Raw genomic sequence first — 21,866 nt, 5'->3', positions numbered from 1 at the left:
AGACCACCAAAATTTTTATTTTTAAAAAGCATATTGGTAGGGGTCCTGGCTCTTTTGTTATTCCAAATGAAGGAATTAATTAATGTTTTGATGCTTAGAAAGGAGGCTGAGATTGTAAGGAGAAGGGATGTGAAAACAAATAGGATTTTAGGGAGGATAAAAGTTTTGAGTATTACTGTAGTATCCTACCCCACCAGGATAGATCCTTATTTCCAAAGAAGCAGTGCTCACAGCGTAGGCGTTGGTACATTGAAACACAAAAGAACCTGTAATAAACTAGAAATTAACAGTTCTTAACTAAACTGGTTGGTTTTGGGGTATGGGGTTTCTCTTAAGGACGAAATGGTCAAGACCTTCCTCTGGGGTAAAAAGGGGGATGGTTTTACCTTTAAATAAAATGAGGAGTTTCAACGGAAAACCCCATCTGTATGGAATTCCTTTGTCTCTGAGGAAGGTGGTGGTTTCTTTAAATGACTTCCTTACCTCAATAGTTTCCTTAGATAGGTCCATGAACACATTTAGATGATTAAATGGTTCTGGGAATAGTTTTTCTTCTTTGATAAATTGCTGGATTTTTTCTTTTGTGTTAAAGTAGTGAATGCGGAAAATTGTGTCTCTCGGAACATCTACAGGGGACGTTTGCGGGGCGGGGTAGTCTATACATTCTGTGTTAGAGAGAGTCGGGATTGCCTTTTTAAAGACTGATTTAATGTAGTCAGACAATTTGTTTGGAGTGATATTTTCTGGGATGCCTCTGATTTTAATGTTGTTTCTACGATTTCGATCTTCCAAATCTGCGAGTTTTGCTTTGAGTTTATGTATTTCTGCATTCATTTCCTGGATTGTTTTAGAAGTTTTGTCTGTTTTTTTTCAACAACTTCCATTCTGTTTTCATGGTATTTTTTTTTTTATTAAACAGGTCAAAGGTAGATTGCAATAGTTTGGCCTGGTTTTCAAGATTTAATTTCATATTCTCGTTGATCTTGTTGGCAAGATCCATCATATACGTTTCAACATTTGTACTCCCAGGTCTTGAAATATCTCCAAAACTGTCTGAGGAGGTGTAATTGTCTCCTGGAGTAAGTGAGTCATTGTCCTTCTTAAAACGATTTTTGTCTGGACTGATGTTTGGGAGGAATCGTTTTCATCATGCTCTTTAGAATTTCCCTGAAAGGAGGAATAATTAATCCCCCAGTCCCCTGGTTCTTTCCTTTTGGAAGAAAAGGAGAGGTCCATTTCCTCCGTTTGAGTTATATCAAGGGAGAATTTAGGTTGTGGTGTTTTGGTTGAATCTTTTCCTGGATTTTAACTTGTGATACCTTTAAAGGGATGTCCTCTTTATGAGGTTTAAAAGTGTACTCGGGTCTATCATCCATTTTTAAAGGGGATCTAGATTTTAAAGGGCTGATGGTATTGGTCCAATCCTCTGAGGAATTACATTGTGAGTGGGTTTTGCCTCCTTTTTGAGATTTAGGTGGTTTGATCATTAGTGAGGTGGTAGCTTTTGGTATTGCTCCACTGTTGTTCATTTTGAAAAATGAATTAGTCAGAGATATTAGATAGAGTAATAGACGAATTAGATATGTTGAACGATACAATTAGAATGTTAGTACAGTCACTGAGTCAATGATGCCCAAAAGTAAATAAACAAGTTGAGAATTAAGTGAATTCCCAATCCTGGGGGAGGTGGGAGAAAGACAAAGAGCTTATCTCCTTCTTAATCAAAGAATTTTGTAAAGGTACTGTCACACTTAGCGATGTACCAGCGACTTTCAGATCTTGCTTTATGTTGGCTAATTTGATAGGTAGATATTGCTGAAATCTCTACAAATTCAGAAAAAAACAGAACATAAGTATCAGTAATGTAAGCTGTTAATCACCAAAAAACTCACAACATCAGTTATACACTGTAAGCTTATTGGTGGTCTTTATATTTACAAACATTCAATGCTTTAAAATGATTAGCTAAACAATCCCTTTAAGAAAAAGTATATAGAATGCTATATTATATCTTTGTAGAGTTCTGGGTATTTTAGCTTGTAAATGAAGGTTTGTGTGAGCAAGAAGTTTTTGTCTTGTAAGTATCAGCTTGTCTTTGATTGCGGCTGGTTATGTGGGCTGGAGGGACCCGACCGTTGTCTTACCTGAGAATCTGATAATGCGAGACGCAAGATGATAGAGGAGTCTGCGGCGTCTGACCCCTTCAGGAAGCTCTGCTGTCTCTTAAGCAAGGATTATTATTATTTAACCAAACAATTAAAGATATAGCCAGCTCACCCAGTCTGTCGTCTTTAGAAGATCCGCTCACTGCCAGGAAGCTACACAGAGTTGAAATGGGAGAGGCACACCCATGATGCAATAGCCACAGGAAACAACAAAAAATTCCAGGGGATTTTTCCTACTTGGCAATTAAAATCCATTTTATTGTTTCATCTTTAACCCCTTTACCCCCAAGGGTGGTTTGCACGTTAATGATGTTATTTCCATAATCCGTCCCTTCCTCAGTCCTCAATCTACTAAAACTCTTGTACATGCCCTCATCATCTCCCGCCTTGACTACTGCAACACTCTCCTCTGTGGCCTCCCTGCTAACTCTCTTGCACCACTCCAGTCTGTCCTCAATTCTGCTGCCCGACTAATCCACCTCTCTCCTCACTACTCCCCTGTCTCTGCCCGCTGCAAATCCCTCCATTGGCTCCTAATTCCCCAACGAATCCAGTTCAAGCTACTAACACTGACCTACAAAGCCATCCACAACCTTTCCCCTCCCTATATCTCTGAACTAATCTCCCAATATCTTCCCTCACGTAATCTTCGATCCTCCCAAGACCTCCTACTCTCCGCCACACTTTTTTGTTCCTCACACAACCGCCTCCAAGATTTCTCCCGAATATCCCCTATCCCCTGGAAAGCCATGCCTCAACATGTCCGATTATCCACCACCCTCGGATCTTTCAAGCGGAACCTGAAAACCCATCTTTTCAGGAAAGCTTACAGCCTGCAATAACCATTCTGCCGCCTCACCACCGCCTGAGCTGCCGTCTCATCACCACCAGAGCTGCTGCACCCCTGACCTTCTGTCTCTTTCCCACTATCCCGTAGAATGTAAGTCCGCAAGGACAGGGTCCTCTCCCCTCTGTACCAGTCTGTCATTGTAAATTTGTTTACTGTTAACGATATCTATATAACTTTGTATGTAACCCCTTCTCATGTACAGCACCATGGAATTAATGGCGCTATATAAATAATAATAAAAATAAAATTATTATTATTAATGACCGGGTCAATTTTTACATTTCTGACCACTGTCCCTTTATGAGGTTATAACTCTGAAACGCTTTCATAGATCCCGGTGATTCTGACAATGTTTTCTCGTGACATATTGTACTTCATGTTAGTGGTAAACTTTCATTCATATAACCTGTGTTTATTTGTGAAAAAAGCGGAAATTTGGCGAAAATTTCGCAATTTTCCAACTTTGAATTTTTATGCCCTTAAATCACAGAGATACGGCACACCAAAAACTTAATAAGTAACATTTCCCACGTTTACTTTACATCAGCACAATTTTGGAACCAAAAATTATTTTTTGTTTAAAAGTTGACCAGCGATTTCTCATGTTTACAGCACCATTTTTTTTAGGGACCACATCATATTTGAAGTCACTCTGAGGGGTCTATATTATAGAAAATACCCAAAAGTGACACCATTCTAAAAACTGCACCCCTGACGGTACTCAAAACCACATTCAATAAGTTTATTAATCCTTCAGGTGCTTCACTGAATTTTTTTGAATGTTTAAAAAAAAATGAACATTTAACTTTTTTTTCACAAAAAAAATTACTTCAGGTCCAATTTTTTTTTATTTTACCAAGGGTAACAGGAGAAATTGGACCATAAAAGTTATTGTGCAATTAGTCCTGAGTACGCTGATACCTGATATGTTGGGGGAACCCCTGTTTCGGCGCATGGCAGAGCTCAGAAGGGAAGGAGCGCAAAATTGGCTGGAATTGAGATTGGACGCCATGTCATGTTTGGAGAGCCCCTGATGTGCCTAAACAGTGGAAACCCCCCCACAAGTGACCCCAATTTGGAAAGTAGACCCCCCAAGGAACTTAGCTAGATATGTGGTGAGAACTTTGAACCCCCAAGGGCTTCACAGAAGTTTATAACGTACAGTCGTACAATTAAAAAATCATATTTTTTCCACAAAATGATCTTTTCACCCCCAATTTTTATTTTCCCAAGGGAAACAGGACTCCAAGAGTTAATGTGCAATTTGTCCTGAGTACGCTGATACCCCATATGTGGGGGTAAAACACTGGGTGCATGGCAGAGCTCAGAAGGGAAGGAGCGCCTTTTGACGCAAAATTGGCTGGAATTGAGATCGGTCACTATGTCACGTTTGGAGAGCCCTTGATGTGCCTAACAGTGGAAACCCCCCAAAAGTGACCCCATTTTGGAAACTAGACCCCCCCAATGAACTTATCTAGATATGTGGTGAGAACTTTGAACCCCCAAATGCTTCACAGAAGTTTATAACAGCCCGGGCACCACATTTTAAAAAAGACATTAACAAACTGGAGCAAGTTCAGAAAAGAGCGACCAGAATGGTGACCGGTCAGCAAACCCTGTCTTATGAGGAAAGGTTACAGGATTTGGGAATGTTTAGCTTGCAGAAAAGAAGACTGAGAGGAGACTTAATAGCTGTCTACAAATATCTCAAGGGCTGTCACATTGTAGAAGGATCATCTTTATTCTCATTTGCACAAGGAAAGACTAGAAGCAATGGGATGAAACTGAATGGGAGGAGACACAGATTAGATATTAGAAAAACTTTTTGACAGTTAGAGTGATCAATGAGTGGAACATGCTGCCACGAGAAGTGGTGAGTTCTCCTTCAATGGAAGTCTTCAAACAGAGGCTGGACAGACATCTGTCTGGGATGATTTAGCGAATCCTGCTTTTGAGCAGGGGGTTGGACCAGAAGGCCCAGGAGGTCCCTTCCAACTCTATGATTCTATGAAAATATGGCGTGAAAATAAAAAAAATCTTATTTTTTCCAGAAACATGATCTTTTAGTCCCCAATTTTTTTATTTTCCCAAGGGTAACAGGCGAAATCGGACCCCAAAAGTTGTTGTCCAATTTGTCCTGAGTACGCTGATATCCCTTATGTGGGAGAAAACTACTGTATGGACACACGTCGGGGCTTGGAAGGGAAGTAGTGACGTTTTGGAATGCAGACTTTGATGGAATGGTTTGCGGGTGTCATGTCACGTTTGGAGAGTCCCTGATGTGCCTAAACTGTGGAAACCCCCAACAAGTGACCCCCATTTTGGAAACTAGACCCCCTAAGGAACTTATCTAGATGTGTGGTGAGCACTTTGAACCCCCAAGTGCTTCGCAGAAGTTTATAACGTAGAGCCATGAAAATAAAAAAAATCATATTTTTTCCACAAAAATGATATTTTTGCCCCCAATTTTTATTTTCCCAAGGGTAACAAGAGAAATTGGACCCCAAATGTTGTTGTGCAATTTGTCCTGAGTAGGCTGATACCTCATATGTGGGGGTAAACCACTATTTGGGCAAATAGCAGAGCTTGGAAGGGAAGGAGCACTGTTTGACTTTTTCAACACAGAATTGGCTGGAATTGAGATCAGATGCCATGTTGCATTTGAAGAGCCCCTGATGTGCTTAAACAGTGGAAACTCCCAATTCTAACTCCAACCCTAACCCCAACACACCCCTAACCCTAATCTCAGCCCTAACCCTAGCGTTAACCCAAGCCCTAGCCCTAACGGGAAAATGGAAATAAATACATTTTTTTAATTTTATTATTTTTTCCTAACTAAGGGGGTGTTAAGGGGGGTTTGATTTACTATTTATGGCGGGTTTTTATGTTTGGCTGCTGTCACATGCTTAAAGACGCTTGTTGCTGTAAAAATTTTTGCATCACCACATTTTGAGACCTATAATTTTTCCATATTTTGACCCACCGAGTCATGTGAGGTCTTATTTTTTGCAGGACGAGTTGACGTTTTCATTGGTACTATTTTTGGGCACGTGACTTTTTTGATCACTTTTTATTCCTGATTTTTGGGACGCAGAATGAACAAAAACCAGCATTTCATGAATTTCTTTGGGGGGGGGGCGTGTGGTAAAATTGATCAAGCTGTTTTATATAAAAAAAATAATTATTTTTGCATCGCTTTATTCTGCGAGCTATAACTTTTTTATTTTTTCGCTGATGATGCTGTATGGCAGGATAAGATGACTGTCACGATCCATTTTTGGATCTATGTCAGAGTCTGGATTCTCTAATATACACATTTTTCCTTTCAGGCCATCGGGGGTTAATATTAGTTTTTCCCTCCGGTGGCCGCTGGTGCTACTACAAGTTTAGTTAGTCTGCTTCTGGGTCCCCCCCTGGTGGCCGATGGTGTTACTACATGTTTAGTCAGCAGGTGGTGACTACTACCACTTGCCTTTATAAGGCCACCTGGTGATGCAGATCACTGTTGGTAATACTGGTCATTTGCTAACCAACCTTGGTGAAGACTGGACCTACCTGGTGCAGAGGGGGTTCAGCTTATCTGGAGCAGTGGTGATGCTGCTGGATGCTGATCGGGTGCCTTACTCTGCTGCTGGGAGCATTGGCAGCAGATAAAGCTAAATTTTGGTTTTTAGTTGCTTTAATTCTGTGGTGTCTGTTTTATCTTTCCTTTCGTGTTATTGGTGCAGTTCACTTTATTCCCTGGCTCACCTCCTGGAAAGGGGGTTGGGGGTTTAGCTCAGGGCTAAACAGGAGATAGGGACAGGTCGGAGACTTGGGCCTCACTACCATCAAGTGTACCCCCAAGTTAAGGAGAGTCAGGGCACCCCCTTTAGCCTGAGGGGCAGTTCAGGGGCCCTGGTTTCACGCCTCCTGTTTCCTCGCAACTGCCCCGTGACAATGACGTTTTCAGCGGTACCATCATTATTTATATATGTCTTTTTGATCGTGCGTTATTGAACTTTTTGTTCGGCAGTATGATGATAAAGCATTGTTTTTTGCTTTGTGTTTTTATTTTTTTTAAGGGGCTCACTAACGGGGTTAACTAGTGGGACAGTTTTATAGGGTGGGTCGTTACCTGGATAAGAATGAAGTGATCAAACAGAGTCAGCATGGGTTTGTAACTAATAAGTCATGTCAGACTAACTTAATTTCCTTCTATGACGGTATCACTGATTGGGTGGATCAAGGAAATGCTGTAGATATAGTATATCTTGACTTCAGCAAAGCATTTGACAAAGTCTCTCATACAATCCTTATTGAAAAAATGACTAAGTATGGAATGGACAAGGCAACTGTTAGGTGGATTCATAGCTGGCTTAGTGATCGGACCCAAAGAGTGGTCGTAAATGGCTGCACATCCAGTTGGAAGAATGTCTCAGGTGGGGTACCACAGGGCTCTGTCCTGGGCCCTGTATTGTTCAACATCTTTATCAACGATTTAGATGAAGGAATTGAGGGTAAACTGATTAAATTTGCTGATGACACAAAGCTAGGAGGGATAGCTAATACTAGAGAAGAGAGAGAGAGGATTCAAAAAGATTTAAATAAACTGGAGAAGTGGGCAGTAACTAACAGAATGGTTTTTAACAGGGAGAAATGCAAAGTACTACATCTGGGCAATAAAAATGAAAAAAGCATATATAGAATGGGAGGAATAGGGCTAAGTGACAGCACATGTGAAAAAGACTTGGGTATACTAATAGATCACAGACTGAATATGAGTCAACAGTGTCATGCAGCAGCAAAAAAGGCAAATGCAGTTCTAGGATGTATTAACAGAAGCATACAGTCTAGATCACGTGAAGTCATTATTTCCCTCTACTCCTCTTTGGTCAGACCTCATCTGGAATATTGTGTCCAGTTTTGGGCACCACATTTTAAAAAAGACATCAACAAACTGGAGCAAGTTCAGAAAAGAGCGACCAGAATGGTGACCGGTCTGCAAACCCTGTCTTATGAGGAAAGGTTGCAGGATTTGGGAATGTTTAGTTTGCAAAAGAGAAGACTGAGAGGAGACTTAATTGCTGTCTACAAATATCTAAAGGGCTGTCACATTGTAGAAGGATCAACTTTATTCTCATTTGCACAAGGAAAGACTAGAAGCAATGGGATGAAACTGAATGGGAGGAGACACAGATTAGATATTAGAAAAAACTTTTTGACAGTTAGAGTGATCAATGAGTGGAACAGGCTGCCACGAGAAGTGGTGAGTTCTCCTTCAATGGAAGTCTTCAAACAGAGGCTGGACAGACATCTGACTGGGATGATTTAGCGAATCCTGCTTTGAGCAGGGGGTTGGACCAGATGGCCCAGGAGGTCCCTTCCAACTCTACGATTCTATGATTCTATGATTCTAGGATTCTATGTTACGGACGCAGTGATACTAAACGTGTACTTTTATTGTTTTTTTTCTATTTACAAAAAAAAATAATTTATTAGGGAATATTTTAATTTATTTATTTGGGAATTTTTTAATAATTATTTGTACACTTTTTTTTGTTCTTTTTTTTACTTTATTATATTGTCCCAGTGTGGGACAATATAATAAAGTGTCAGATCGCTGATCTGACACTTTGCAGTGCTGTGTCAGATTAGCGATCTGACAGGCACTGCTGCAGGCTTTCTCAGCGCCTGCTCTCAGCAGGCACTGAGAAAGCCGCCTCCCTGCAGGACACCGAAGGCCCCCGCGGCCATCTTGGATCTGAGGGCCTGCAGGGAGGAGGCCCTTGGAACAGCGCGATCATCAGCTGATACCCGTGATAATCAGCTGACACCCGGCCGCAATCAGCGGCGCTGATGGCGGTGACGTACTATCCCGTCCTCGGTCATACGGGCCCAGGTACCGTGGACGGGATAGTACATCACAAGTCAGAAAGGGGTTAAAATAATCCATTTGGCAGAAATCCTTGGTATACAGAAAGGGATCAAGAAAAGGGCACACTGCTGCTTTATGCGTGCAGACAAAGTGTTTCGACCTTCCTAGGTCTTCTTCTAGGTTGAAACGCGTCGAAACGTGTGGTCTGCACGCATAAAGCAGCAGTGTGCCGTTTTTTTGATCCCCCTGTGTATACCAAGGATTTCTGCCAAATGGATTATTTTAAAGATGAAATAATAAAATGAATGTTAATTGCCAAGTAGGAAAAATCCGCTGGAATTATTTGTTGTTTTCTGTGGTTATTTTTTAACGTATGTCCCAGATCTAACCAAGTTGGGGAATCTTCATTTGAGAGCCAGAAAATACTTTGTTTATGAGGTTTGCAAAATAATATGCAGATATATTTGGGAGGACTAGACCACCAAAATTTTTATTTTTGAAAAGCATATTGGTAGGGGTCCTGGCTCTTTTGTTATTCCAAATGAAGGAATTAATTAATGTTTGGATGCTTGTTAGAAAGGAGGTTGAGATTGTAAGGAGAAGGGATGTGAAAACAAATAGGATTTTAGGGAGGATAAAAGATTTGAGTATTAGTATCCTACCCCACCAGGATAGATCCCTATTTCCAAAGAAGGAAAAATCTTTTGTGGTGGTGTTGGATAGGGATTTCAGGTTTGATGGGATTAATGAATCAATATTTTTAGTAGAGTTGAGCGACGTTTGGTTTTTTAGGGTCGCGTTTCGTTTCGGGAAACCCGACTTTTCCAAAAGTCGGGTCGAGCAAGATCGTCCGATTATAGGGAAAAGTCGGGGTCGTCCCGAAACACGAAACCCAATGTAAGTAAATGGGGAATAAAAGTCGGCAGTGAGAGGAGGACAGGAAACACACCTACAGTGCCCATTTGAATGCCAAAAGCATCAATTCTTCTTACTTAAGCTTGTCAACCTTAATTAACTTCATAATACAAGTTACGCACTGAAAAATGGGGGTTATTTGGCTAAAGTTGTGGGGGGGGGGCTGGCTCCAGGTTTTCATGTGCCCTGGGCGAAAGAGCGCCCCTTTAACACATAATACCACAACTCATCATGCTCCGATACGGCAGAGAAATAGCGGTATAGTACAATGAAAAATACTTCACTTTTTACATCTCATGACGAGGCCCATCTATTTCTCCATACAGAATCATTGGTCCCATATAATGTTTGAAACAGTATATGATGAGCTCCACATAATGCTACAGTATATGTTGGTCCCCATGGATGAAGCTCCACTGTCTTATGGGCCCAAATAATGCTCCAAACATAATGGGCCCCATTTCTAATGCTCTAGTGTATAATGGGCCCTGTAAATGCTGCTCCAGTGTCTGATGTCCACCTTTGGAATGTTCCAGTGTATGGTGGGCCCCATCTATCATTCTCCAGAGTAACGTGCTCCCCAAAAATTGCTGTCCCAACATTGAAAACAATCAAATAAGTCTCCTCGCTAGGGAATCCCTGTACTAGTCTGGACTCCTCGTCGTCCCCATCTTCCATCTCACTGCACAGTATTTCAACCTTGCAAGTGCTGTGATCCTGAGCAAGCAGGGGGGGCCCACTCGTTGGCGACGGCACTGGCACAGGGCCCCTGATAGTACGGTGGTGTGTCTGATGGCGGGTGGGCCGAACCTGCACTTTCATCTGCAGCTTCCTCTTTGTCACCGTGTAAGATGGAACTGTATATGGGAAGGGTAACCTGAGTTTCATCAGGGTCAGATTCAGGCCGTGTAGCGTGCGAGGGGAATGTAGTGGTCTGGGTCAATGTACCAGCAGATTTATTGAGCAGTGGCTGGGCATCAGTGCACTTGTGTCGCCCCCAGGAGTACGGTCGCCACAGTGGCATTACCTTCCTCCTAGGGAGTGTGATGTCATGCTTGGGAGCAACGAAGGATCTCTCTAGCAGGTTAACTGATTGGGCGGCGTTATTCCCACGAGTCATGACCCTCCAAACAGCGTTCATGAAGGCAAATTGTTTGTTTTACGTGGGCAGTATGGTTGCAAAGCTGAACCTTAAAGGAATGTCCAGAAGGGCACCACCAGGAGTGGAGCCTAAGGTTAAATTCGACTCCACCTGGGAAACCTCAACCATGCCAGCTACAGAACAGATGCACACATTGCAAGCTTAATTCCGTTAACGAACGAGACTCCGTCATGCCCCGCGGTCCGAGTCCGGCTTACTAGAGGGACACGTGAGGCTCTGGAACATGAGATTGGCCAATAACTGGTGTGTCATACCCTTACATGTCCGTGGCTGCATGTGCGCTACACTGAAAAGGCCAGCGTTTGTCGCTTACAGGTGCAGATAACCCGCTGAACAACGTTAGTGATGGGGATCACTGATTACAATTATTACCCGCGAACAATAATTTCCCAGTAAGTGCAGGTCAACTGCAGTTCCGGAATTAGGCCTAACCGTCATTCCTGAAAAAATGAAAAACTTACGTGTGCAAACCACAGGTGCTGTAGCTTGCTTAACAGCTCGCCAGCCGTTCTCACGCCCAGTATGGATTACACGTGATTGCACAAAGGTTAGAAAGGGTACCGTATCCCCAGATAACATGTATGGATAGCGTACACATTCAAAATATATGTCTCAGGAGGCAGGCTCAGACGGTGTTAGGCACAGTATGGATTGCACGTGATTGCACAAAGGTTAGAAAGGGTACCGTATCCCCGGATAACATGTATGGATAGCGTACACATTCAAAATCTATGTCTCAGGAGGCAGGCTCAGACGGTCTTAGGCACAGTATGGATTGCACGTGATTGCACAAAGGTTAGAAAGGGTACCGTATCCCCGGATAACATGTATGGATAGCGTACACATTCAAAATATATGTCTCAGGAGGCAGGCTCAGACGGTGTTAGGCACAGTATGGATTGCACGTGATTGCACAAAGGTTAGAAAGGGTACCGTATCCCCGGATAACATGTATGGATAGCGTACACATTCAAAATATATGTCTCAGGAGGCAGGCTCAGACGGTGTTAGGCACAGTATGGATTGCACGTGATTGCACAAAGGTTAGAAAGGGTACCGTATGCCCGGATAACATGTATGGATAGCGTACACATTCAAAATATATGTCTCAGGAGGCAGGCTCAGACGGTGTTAGGCCCAGTATGGATTGCACGTGATTGCACAAAGGTTAGAAAGGGTACCGTATCCCCGGATAACATGTATGGATAGCGTACACATTCAAAATATATGTCTCAGGAGGCAGGCTCAGATGGTGTCAGGCACAGTATGGATTTGACGGCCCAGATTACACAGCGGAGGAGCAGGGAGAGGTAAAGATTGCAAATGCTGGGGCCCTGCCCAAGCAAGGGGGGCCCACTCGTGGGCGTCGGTACTGGCACTGGGCCCCTCATAGTACAGCGGTGTGTCTGACGGCGGGTGTGCACCACCACCGTCAGAGACACTTGATTGCACTATGAGGGACCCTGTGCCAGTGCCCGCGCCCAAGAGTCGGCCTACCCACCTGTCCAGGGCAACGGCACTCGCACGGTGTCGTGCGCTAGGTGGTGACCCCGGCCATGGGGGGGAGGCAGCACAGTTAGGGAGTTTTAGAAAGTGGCATATGTTGATGTTGGACATTCAGCTGATGCAAAAGGCGAAATAGGTGAAGTCCCAGGAAGAGGTGGACCAAAGCAAGCCATTTTTCTGTCACCCTATGTGTCATCAGGGGAAGGTGGGACAAAATCCTTGGAAACCCATGCATGGTTCATTTTAATGAAGGTTAGATCATCCACATTTTGGGTTGACAGACGGGTCCTTTTTTCTGTCAGGATTGATCCAGCTGCACTGAAGACTCTTTCCGATAGCACACTTGCAGCTGGGCAAGCGAGCTCCTGTAAGGCATATTGGGCCAATTCAGGCCAGGTGTCCAGTTTAGCGGCCCAATAGTCAAAGGGGAATGACCTGTGTGGGAGAACATCGATATGGGAGGAAAAGTAGTTTGTAACCATGGTTGACAACTGCTGTCTCCTGTCACTTTCCATCGATGCAGTATTACCAGTTGTGTGAGCGGTATTTGAAAAATCAGTCCACAACATTGTCATGAAACCCCTGTCTCCAACGCCACTTCTGCTGTGTGCACCACGAACACCTCTGCCAAGCTGCCCCCGGCCCGTACGGCTCGTGTGAGAACCATCACCGCTGCTGTGTGCTGGGAATGCCTCAAGCAACCGATTTACCAGAGTTGCTTGTTTATTAGCCAATATTAGGTCAAAGTTCTCCTGTGGCATGATGTTTTGTAATTTGCCTTTATAGCGTGGATCCAGGATGCTGGCCAACCAGTAGTCGTCATCGTTCATCATTTTGGCAATGCGGGGGTCCCTTTTTAGGATCCGCAAGGCATAATCTGACATGTGGGCCAATGTTCCCGGTGTCAATGATGCACTGCGAGTGCTGGTTGGAGGAGCACTTTCTGGCAAATCCACATCCCTCCAGTCACGCACAAACCCTGTACCAGACCTTGCCACGCCAACATTTTCACTTGCCCCACGAGATGCATCCTCCTCCCCTAAGTAATCATCCCCATCATCATCCTCCTCCTCCTCCTCTTCTTCCTCCACCTCGTCCAGGAGAGGTCCCTGAGCAGACAATGGCTGAATGTCATCAAGGATTCCCTCCTCCTCTTCCTCCTCATCAACATTGGCTGCAGACGCCTGCTCCTTAAGGTGCGTCAAAGTTTGCATGAGCAGACGCATAAGTGGTATGCTCATGCTTAGGATGGCGTCGTCTGCGCTTACCAGCCGTGTGCATTCCTCAAAACACTGAAGGACTTTACAGAGGTCTTTCAGCTTCGACCACTGCACACCTGTCAACTCCATGTCTGCTCTCAAAGTGCCTGGCCGTGTATCCTCCCACAAATGCATTATGGCCTGCCTCTGCTCACACAGCCGCTCCACCATGTGCAGGGTGGAGTTCCACCTTGTTGCAATGTCGATAATGAGGCGGTGGTTGGGAAGGTGGAGCAATCGCTGCAGCTTCTGCATTCGAACGGAGTGTACAGGCGACCGGCGGATGTGCGCGCACAGTCTTCGCACCTTCTGGAGCAGGGCTGTTAACTCCGGATAATTTTTGAGGAAGCACTGCACCACCAGGTTCAAGGTGTGAGCCAAGCAAGGTATGTGGCTGAGTTTTGAAAGGGCTATGGCTGCCACAAAATTACGGCCGTTATCACTAACTACCTTGCCTGCCTCAAGATGTACACTGCCCAGCCATGACTCAGTTTGTCGCTTCAAGTACTCGGCCAGCACCTCGGCGGTGTGTCTGTTGCCCAAACACATCATCTGCAACACAGCCTGCTGACGCTTTCCACTAGCTGCTCGATAGGGGGACACATCGTGTGCAACAGTGGCAGCTGCAGATGGAGTGCTCGTACGACTGCGCTCTGTGGACGAGCTTTCGCTTCTGGAGGAGGAGGAGGAGGGTGGAACGCCTACAGCCAACTGTTTCCTATACCGTGGGCTAGGCAGCACTGTCCCACCACCGCTGTCCCCTGTGGACCCTGCATCCACCACATTAACCCAGTGCGCAGTGATGGACACGTAACGGCCCTGGCCATGCCGACTGGACCATGCATCAGTAGTGAGGTGCACCTTTCCGCTCACTGACTGCTTGAGTGCATGGACAATGCGGTCTTTCACATGATGGTGGAGGGCTGGGATGGCTTTGCGAGAGAAGAAGTGGCGACTGGGTAGGTCATAGCGTGGTACTGCATAGGCCATGAGTTCGCGGAAAGCTGTGCTTTCCACCAACCGAAAGGGCATCATCTCAAACGAGATTAGTTTGGCAATGTGGGCGTTCAAACCCAGTGTACGCAGATGAGAGACTGAGTACTTTCTTGACCTACTCATAGTGTCTGGGAGGGTGAGCTGGACTTGAGAGCTGCATATGGTGGAAGTAGCGGTGGACAGGGCGGACTGAGAGAGGGTTGATGATGGTGATGGAGTTGGTGTTCTTTCTGATGGCCTAGAATCAGTCTTTCGTTGATATAACAGTGGGATTCCCTGACTGCTGTGGCCTTGCAACGACACCTCAACATTTGCTGCTGTGCTAACCGGTGGGCTTACAGCGGGGGAAACAATGTAGCGTTGCTGACTACCTTCGTTGTGATCAGTTGCACATGTGGCACTTGAGGTTTGGTGTTGTGTCCACGCTTGCAAGTGCATGCTGGTTAAATGTCTAAGCATGCAACTGGTATTCAAATTTTTCAGATTTTTCCCTCGGCTAAAGGTCTTTGCGCACTTCTTACAGATAACCTTGGCCTGATCATGAGGATTTTGTTCAAAAAAGTGCCACACTGCACTCTTCCTACTTTGGCAGACATTTTGCGGCCTAGCACGCTGTGATCTTTTGACCCTCTGGACAAGCTGTCCAGCAACTCTTTTGATGTTTGGAACCTGTCTTTGGAGTGCTCCGGGCCTGCCAGATAACAGCTGTTGCGATGTCGATGTCTGCTGTGGATGCTCCTCATCTGAGCTATTGGAAGCAGCACCCTCTTCCCCAATGGATGCCAATCTGGGTCAACAACTGGGTCATCCATCACCTCCTCTTCTATGTCATGTGCACCTTCCTCTGTGTCACCGTGTATGGTGGTATAGTGTGCGGGAAGGGGCACCTGAGTCTCATCAGGGTCAGAATCTGGCTCTGTACACTGCGAGGACAATGTAGTGCTCTGAGTGAATGTACCAGCAGAATCATCCAAGATGATCCAAACTGAGGCTGGACAGACATCTGACTGGGATGATTTAGCGAATCCTGCTTTGAGCAGGGGGTTGGACCAGATGGCCCAGGAGGTCCTTTCCAACTCTACGATTCTATGATTCTACACTGCGAGGACAATGTAGTGCTCTGAGTGAATGTACCAGCAGAATCATTCATCAGCGGCTGTGCATCAGTGCACTCCATGTCAGATTCATCTTGGCCTGGGTAATTCACCATTTCACTTGATAATCCAGGCATGGTATGTGAAAACAGCTCCATGGAGTAATCAGTAGTATGGCCTGCGTCATCCTTCAATCTTGGTTGGGGTGAAGGACACAAGGAAAGGTGTGGTTCATGAACATGAGCCTCCAATGATGACTCAGTGCTTTTACTTTTTACAACTGAAGAAGAGGAGGCGATAGAACTGGAGGCTGAGTCAGCAATGTAAGACAAAACTTTTTCCTGATGCTCTGGCTTTAAAAGCGGTTTGCCAACTCCTAGAAAACTAAGCGTTCGAGGCCTTATGTAGCCAGACGATGACGCAGGCTCAACACCTCCTGCATTCGGTCCTATTTTGCTCTTGCCACTACCATCAGATCCACCACCAACACCATCATTACCAGCTGCCAACCCCCCGCCCAATTCCACGGCCTCTTCCACCAGCCTTCCTCATTTTTGGTAGAAATGTAGACAAAATCCAACAAACTATATAGTAATGTAAAACAAGGTACAAGGTGTCTATAGGACAGGGGAGATTTTGAATTTCTGCACACACTTTTGGACACTGGACACTTTTGGATTGTGTGAGGCCCACTGATATCTGAGCGCTATGTGACAGGCTCGATGGCACAGCTGTGACCTAAGTGACTAGAGGATAAGGGAGATTTTGAATCTCTGCACACACTTTTGGACACTGGACACTTTTGGATTGTGTGAGGCCCACTGATATCTGAGCGCTATGTGACAGGCTCGATGGCACAGCTGTGACCTAAGTGACTAGAGGATAAGTGAGATTTTGAATCTCTGCACACACTTTTGGACACTGGACACTTTTGGATTGTGTGAGGCCCACTGATATCTGAGCGCTATGTGACAGGCTCGATGGCACAGCTGTGACCTAAGTGACTAGAGGATAAGTGAGATTTTGAATCTCTGCACACACTTTTGGACACTGGACACTTTTGGATTGTGTGAGGCCCACTGATATCTGAGCGCTATGTGACAGGCTCGATGGCACAGCTGTGACCTAAGTGACTAGAGGATAAGTGAGATTTTGAATCTCTGCACACACTTTTGGACACTGGACACTTTTGGATTGTGTGAGGCCCAATGAATATCTGAGCGCTATGTGACAGGCTCGATGGCACAGCTGTGACCTAAGTGACTAGAGGATAAGGGAGATTTTGAATCTCTGCACACACTTTTGGACACTGGACACTTTTGGATTGTGTGAGGCCCAATGAATATCTGAGCGCTATGTGACAGGTTCGATGGCACAGCTGTGACCTAAGTGACTAGAGGATAAGGGAGATTTTGAATCTCTGCACACACTTTTGGACACTGGACACTTTTGGATTGTGTGAGGCCCAATGAATATCTGAGCACTATGAGACAGGCTCGATGGCACAGCTGTGACCTAAGTGACTAGAGGATAAGTGAGATTTTGAATCTCTGCACACACTTTTGGACACTGGACACTTTTGGATTGTGTGAGGCCCAATGAATATCTGAGCGCTATGTGACAGGCTCGATGGCACAGCTGTGACCTAAGTGACTAGAGGATAAGGGAGATTTTGAATCTCTGCACACACTTTTGGACACTGGACACTTTTGGATTGTGTGAGGCCCAATGAATATCTGAGCGCTATGTGACAGGCTCGATGGCACAGCTGTGACCTAAGTGACTAGAGGATAAGGGAGATTTTGAATCTCTGCACACACTTTTGGACACTGGACACTTTTGGATTGTGTGAGGCCCACTGATATCTGAGCGCTATGTGACAGGCTCGATGGCACAGCTGTGACCTAAGTGACTAGAGGATAAGTGAGATTTTGAATCTCTGCACACACTTTTGGACACTGGACACTTTTGGATTGTGTGAGGCCCAATGAATATCTGAGCACTATGTGACAGGCTCGATGGCACAGCTGTGACCCAAGTGACTAGAGGATAAGGGAGATTTTGAATCTCTGCACACACTTTTGGACACTGGACACTTGGATTGTGTGAGGCCCAATGAATATATGAGCACTATGAGACAGGCTCGATGGCACAGCTGTGACCTAAGTGACTAGAGGATAAGTGAGATTTTGAATCTCTGCACACACTTTTGGACACTGGACACTTTTGGATTGTGTGAGGCCCAATGAATATCTGAGCGCTATGTGACAGGCTCGATGGCACAGCTGTGACCTAAGTGACTAGAGGATAAGGGAGATTTTGAATCTCTGCACACACTTTTGGACACTGGACACTTTTGGATTGTGTGAGGCCCAATGAATATCTGAGCGCTATGTGACAGGCTCGATGGCACAGCTGTGACCAAAGTGACTAGAGGATAAGGGAGATTGGATTGCTTTTAAAAAAGCAGTTTGCGGAGCAGTGGGTAAACAGCAATGCCAGCCTGTCAGGAAGCCTTAAAAGGCAGCCCAACAACCAACACTACTGATACACCACAATATAGCCTCCCCTTGCACTGCACACACAGTGACTGGTGTGTTGTGCAGGCCAAATTGCTATCAGCAGCAGAAGCAGTTTTTTTTCTTCTCAGCAGGACAAAAAAAAAAAATTGGGATTGCTTTTAAAAAAGCAGTTTGAGGCCCAATGAATATCTGAGCGCTATGTGACAGGCTCGATGGCGCAGCTGTGACCAAAGTGACTAGAGGATAAGGGAGATTGGATTGCTTTTAAAAAAGCAGTTTGCGGAGCAGTGGGTAAACAGCAATGCCAGCCTGTCAGGAAGCCTTAGAAGGCAGCCCAACAACCAACACCACTGATACACCACTATATAGCCTCCCCTTGCACTGCACACACAGTGACTGGTGTGTTGTGCAGGCCAAATCGCTAGCAGCAGAAGCAGTTTTTTTGTCTTCTTCCCTGCCTAACGCTCTCCCTACAGAATCAGCAGCAACCTCTCCCTATGCTAAGATCGGCAGAAGATGGCGGTCGGCGTGCACGCCCTTTTATACCCCCTGTGACGCCCACCAAAGCAAGCCAATCACTTGCATGCCCTTCTGAAAGATGGTGGTGACCCGTGCCTATGTCATCACGTTGCCCACTGTGTCCGTGGATCCTGATTGGCTGAAAAAGATCGCAAAACAAACTTTTGAAATGCGACTTCGGCGCGTAAGTCGCCAACCTCGTGGCCGACCTCATCCTAGGGTCGGGTTTCGTTTCATGAAACCCGACTTTGCCAAAAGTCGGCGACTTTTGAATTTTTTCGACCCGTTTCGCTCAACTCTAATTTTTAGTAATGGAGACGCCAAGGTATGTAATCTCTTTATTTGCCCAATTTAGTGACAATATTCTTTTGCTATCTCTAATGTGGGTATCACTTAGGTAAAAGTGGAAAATTTCTGATTTTTCTTCATTGATTTTAAAGTAGAAAAATTCAGAAAAATATTTGAGGATTTTTTGTAATTCTTTAATTGAAGCTAAGAGTCAGAATCAGGTCATCCGCGTATAAACTAATTTTGAATTGTCGGGAAGGAGTTTCGACCCCTCTTATAATGGCCTTTGTTTGGAGTGTATGTATTAATTATCGTGCACATTTGACTATTTATATAGCAGATTAAAATATGGAATCTTCCCCGTGAGTCCTTATGTTCCTCAATAAATTCAAAGGATATACTGTTTTTTTTTTATGATGTAATAACTCCAGCTTTTTTTTGTGTTTTCAGACTCAAAGGGAAATTTATGTGGGAGAATTTTGTCCGGTTGTCTTTCCTGAATGCATATTACGTTGGCGCAGGATTGGATGATTTCTTTCCAAAGCGTGAACCATTTTTTTTTTGGGCTATTCAGACCTCTAACCGTGTAAAGCCCCTGTTACACACAGCGAGATCGATAGCGATATCGCTAAAGCGTCACCGATTTTGGACGCAGCAGCGATATTGCTAGCGATATCTGTTATGAATGAGTCACCGAGGAGGAACAACAAAAAGCTAAGTCCCAGAAAACCAGAGAGGTTGGTCACTATGCAGATTGCAGATCCCTGGTCTTAACCACACAACTAACAGTAGCAGTGGAGCGTTCCTACGATGTTCCTAGACACCTCGTCACCGCCGGAGGACTACATAAACCTAAAGCAAGAAAAGGGAAAACTAACTGCCCCAGAGCAGACCCCAAAGGAAAAGATAGCCCCCACACATGTAGTGACGGTGAAGCAAGATGAAAACACAAACACAGGCAGGAAAATAGGCTAAGCAAACGATGGGGCCCAAACTAACTATAAAGGATAGGAAAGGAAAGACACTGTCTGCAATCTGCCAAAAACCCTACAAAAATAATGTCCAACACTTCTGATAACAAAATTAACCCTGACGTCACTAGACTTCTCCCACTATATCAGCACTCTGAAATATTCTGAGACAGAGCAAAAAGAGGCCAATCTAATATGGGACAAAAAGGCAAATTGGCAAATACAGATAAATAGTAGTGGAAGTTCAGCATGGCCCCAGCAGGGGCAAGCTGACCACACAAGAAACTGAATTGACCAACAAGCGCAAGTGTGAACATTAGCAAAAAACAAACTTAACTTAAGAAGACTGGAAGAGAGCTGAAGTCCAAGACCTGAGAAGCAGACTGAATCACCAGCGCCAGGATAGGGCGTCGGCTGTCTTATATTCAGTCTGATACTCTAGAGATCCAATCATTATCCTTCTTATCAGGTGGCAGGTCACTACCACTTAAACCAACCTCACTACCTCCTGTCACCACCAGAGGGAGAACGGAAGGAGAACTCTCAACTGGTGGAGCAGAAAATGAGCTCATAACAGATATCGGTATGTGTGATACTTACCTCCAACTGGCTCCCCCGCTGGTTATCACTGATCGCGCGAGAACGCCGTGGACCGTTTCTCGTCGGCCACTACCTGCTGGGCTCCCTGCCGACGAGCGACGCGTGGACGCGGGCGGGAGGATGTCTTCATCGCCGCGTCTGACAGTTAAGTAACGACCGCCGACCGCTGCTATGTCGCTGTCGAGATTTGCCTGTGTGGCAGCTCACTAGCGACCATTTAGCGATGCACCAGCGATCCTGACCGGGTCGTATCGTGGTCAGAATCGCTGGTGCATCGCTAAATGTAACGGGACCTTAAGTCAACAATTTAACACTCACAATAAGATATTGTGGAGTAAGAGGAAATCGAGAGTGTACTCAGCAGTGCTCACAGCGTAGGAGTTGGTACATTGAAACACAAAAGAACCTGTAATAAACTAGAAATTAACAGTACTTAACAACAATGTCAAAAAAGAACAGAGTACTACGAAGTACTACCAAATAAGGAAGTACTCGTTAGTGAGTTTCTTTTCCTTTTCTTTGGGGAAAAGTTCGTCAATTGGGAGAACACAAAGCAATAACCTCTCGTAAGAGAAACAGTAGTGGTACATAGCAAGATATAACAACACAGTTATGGGTGATAATAGTATCCTAGGACTAGGTGTAAAAAGTACAAAAACCTTTAAACGTCAGAGTAGTGTACCTATGTCAACGGTTGACCTGGGAGGGTGGGTTGGTTTTGGGGTATGGGGTGTCTCTGAAGGACGAAATGAAGTCAAGGCCTTCCTCTGGGGTAAAAAGGGGGATGGTCTTACCTTTAATAAAATGAGGAGTTTCAAAGGAAAACCCCATCTGTATGGAATTCCTTTGTCTCTGAGGAAGGTGGTGGTTTCTTTAAATGACTTCCTGCCATCAATAGTTTCGCTCACTGCCAGGAAGCCACACGGAGTTGAAATGGGAGAGGCACATCCATGATGCAATAGCCACAGAAAACAACAAATAATTCCAGGGGATTTTTCCTACTTGGCAATTAAAATCCATTTTATTGTTTCATCTTTAAAATAATCCATTTGGTAGAACTCCTTGGTATACACAAGGGGATCAAAAAAGGGGCATACTGCTGCTTTATGCATGCAGACAATGTGTTTCGACCTTCTCAGGTCTTCTTCTAGGTTGAAACGCG

The 21,866-nt window shown here is 44.8% G+C and overlaps 1 protein-coding gene across 5 annotated transcripts in view; it reads right to left on the bottom strand.

Moving 5' to 3' along the window:
• The window catches only part of LOC141097458 (uncharacterized), a 100,675-nt gene that overhangs the window by 36,020 nt on the left and 42,789 nt on the right, over positions 1 to 21,866 (bottom strand). The window contains exon 1 of one of the 5 annotated variants that reach the window (XM_073584648.1): positions 2,145 to 2,197. The exons of the other annotated variants lie outside the window; for them this stretch is intronic. The gene's annotated coding sequence lies outside the window, so the exon portion shown is untranslated. Of the gene's footprint in view, positions 1 to 2,144; positions 2,198 to 21,866 lie in introns of those variants that run through there. 5 annotated transcript variants of the gene reach the window in all.

The sequence above is a fragment of the Dendrobates tinctorius genome, unplaced genomic scaffold (assembly GCF_039654945.1).
Source record: "Dendrobates tinctorius isolate UK_male_01 unplaced genomic scaffold, ASM3965494v1 ptg000084l, whole genome shotgun sequence".
Lineage (NCBI taxonomy): Eukaryota > Metazoa > Chordata > Amphibia > Anura > Dendrobatidae > Dendrobates > Dendrobates tinctorius.
The sequence above is the reverse complement of the archived record's forward strand: the minus strand, read 5'-3'. Positions and strand labels throughout refer to the sequence as shown.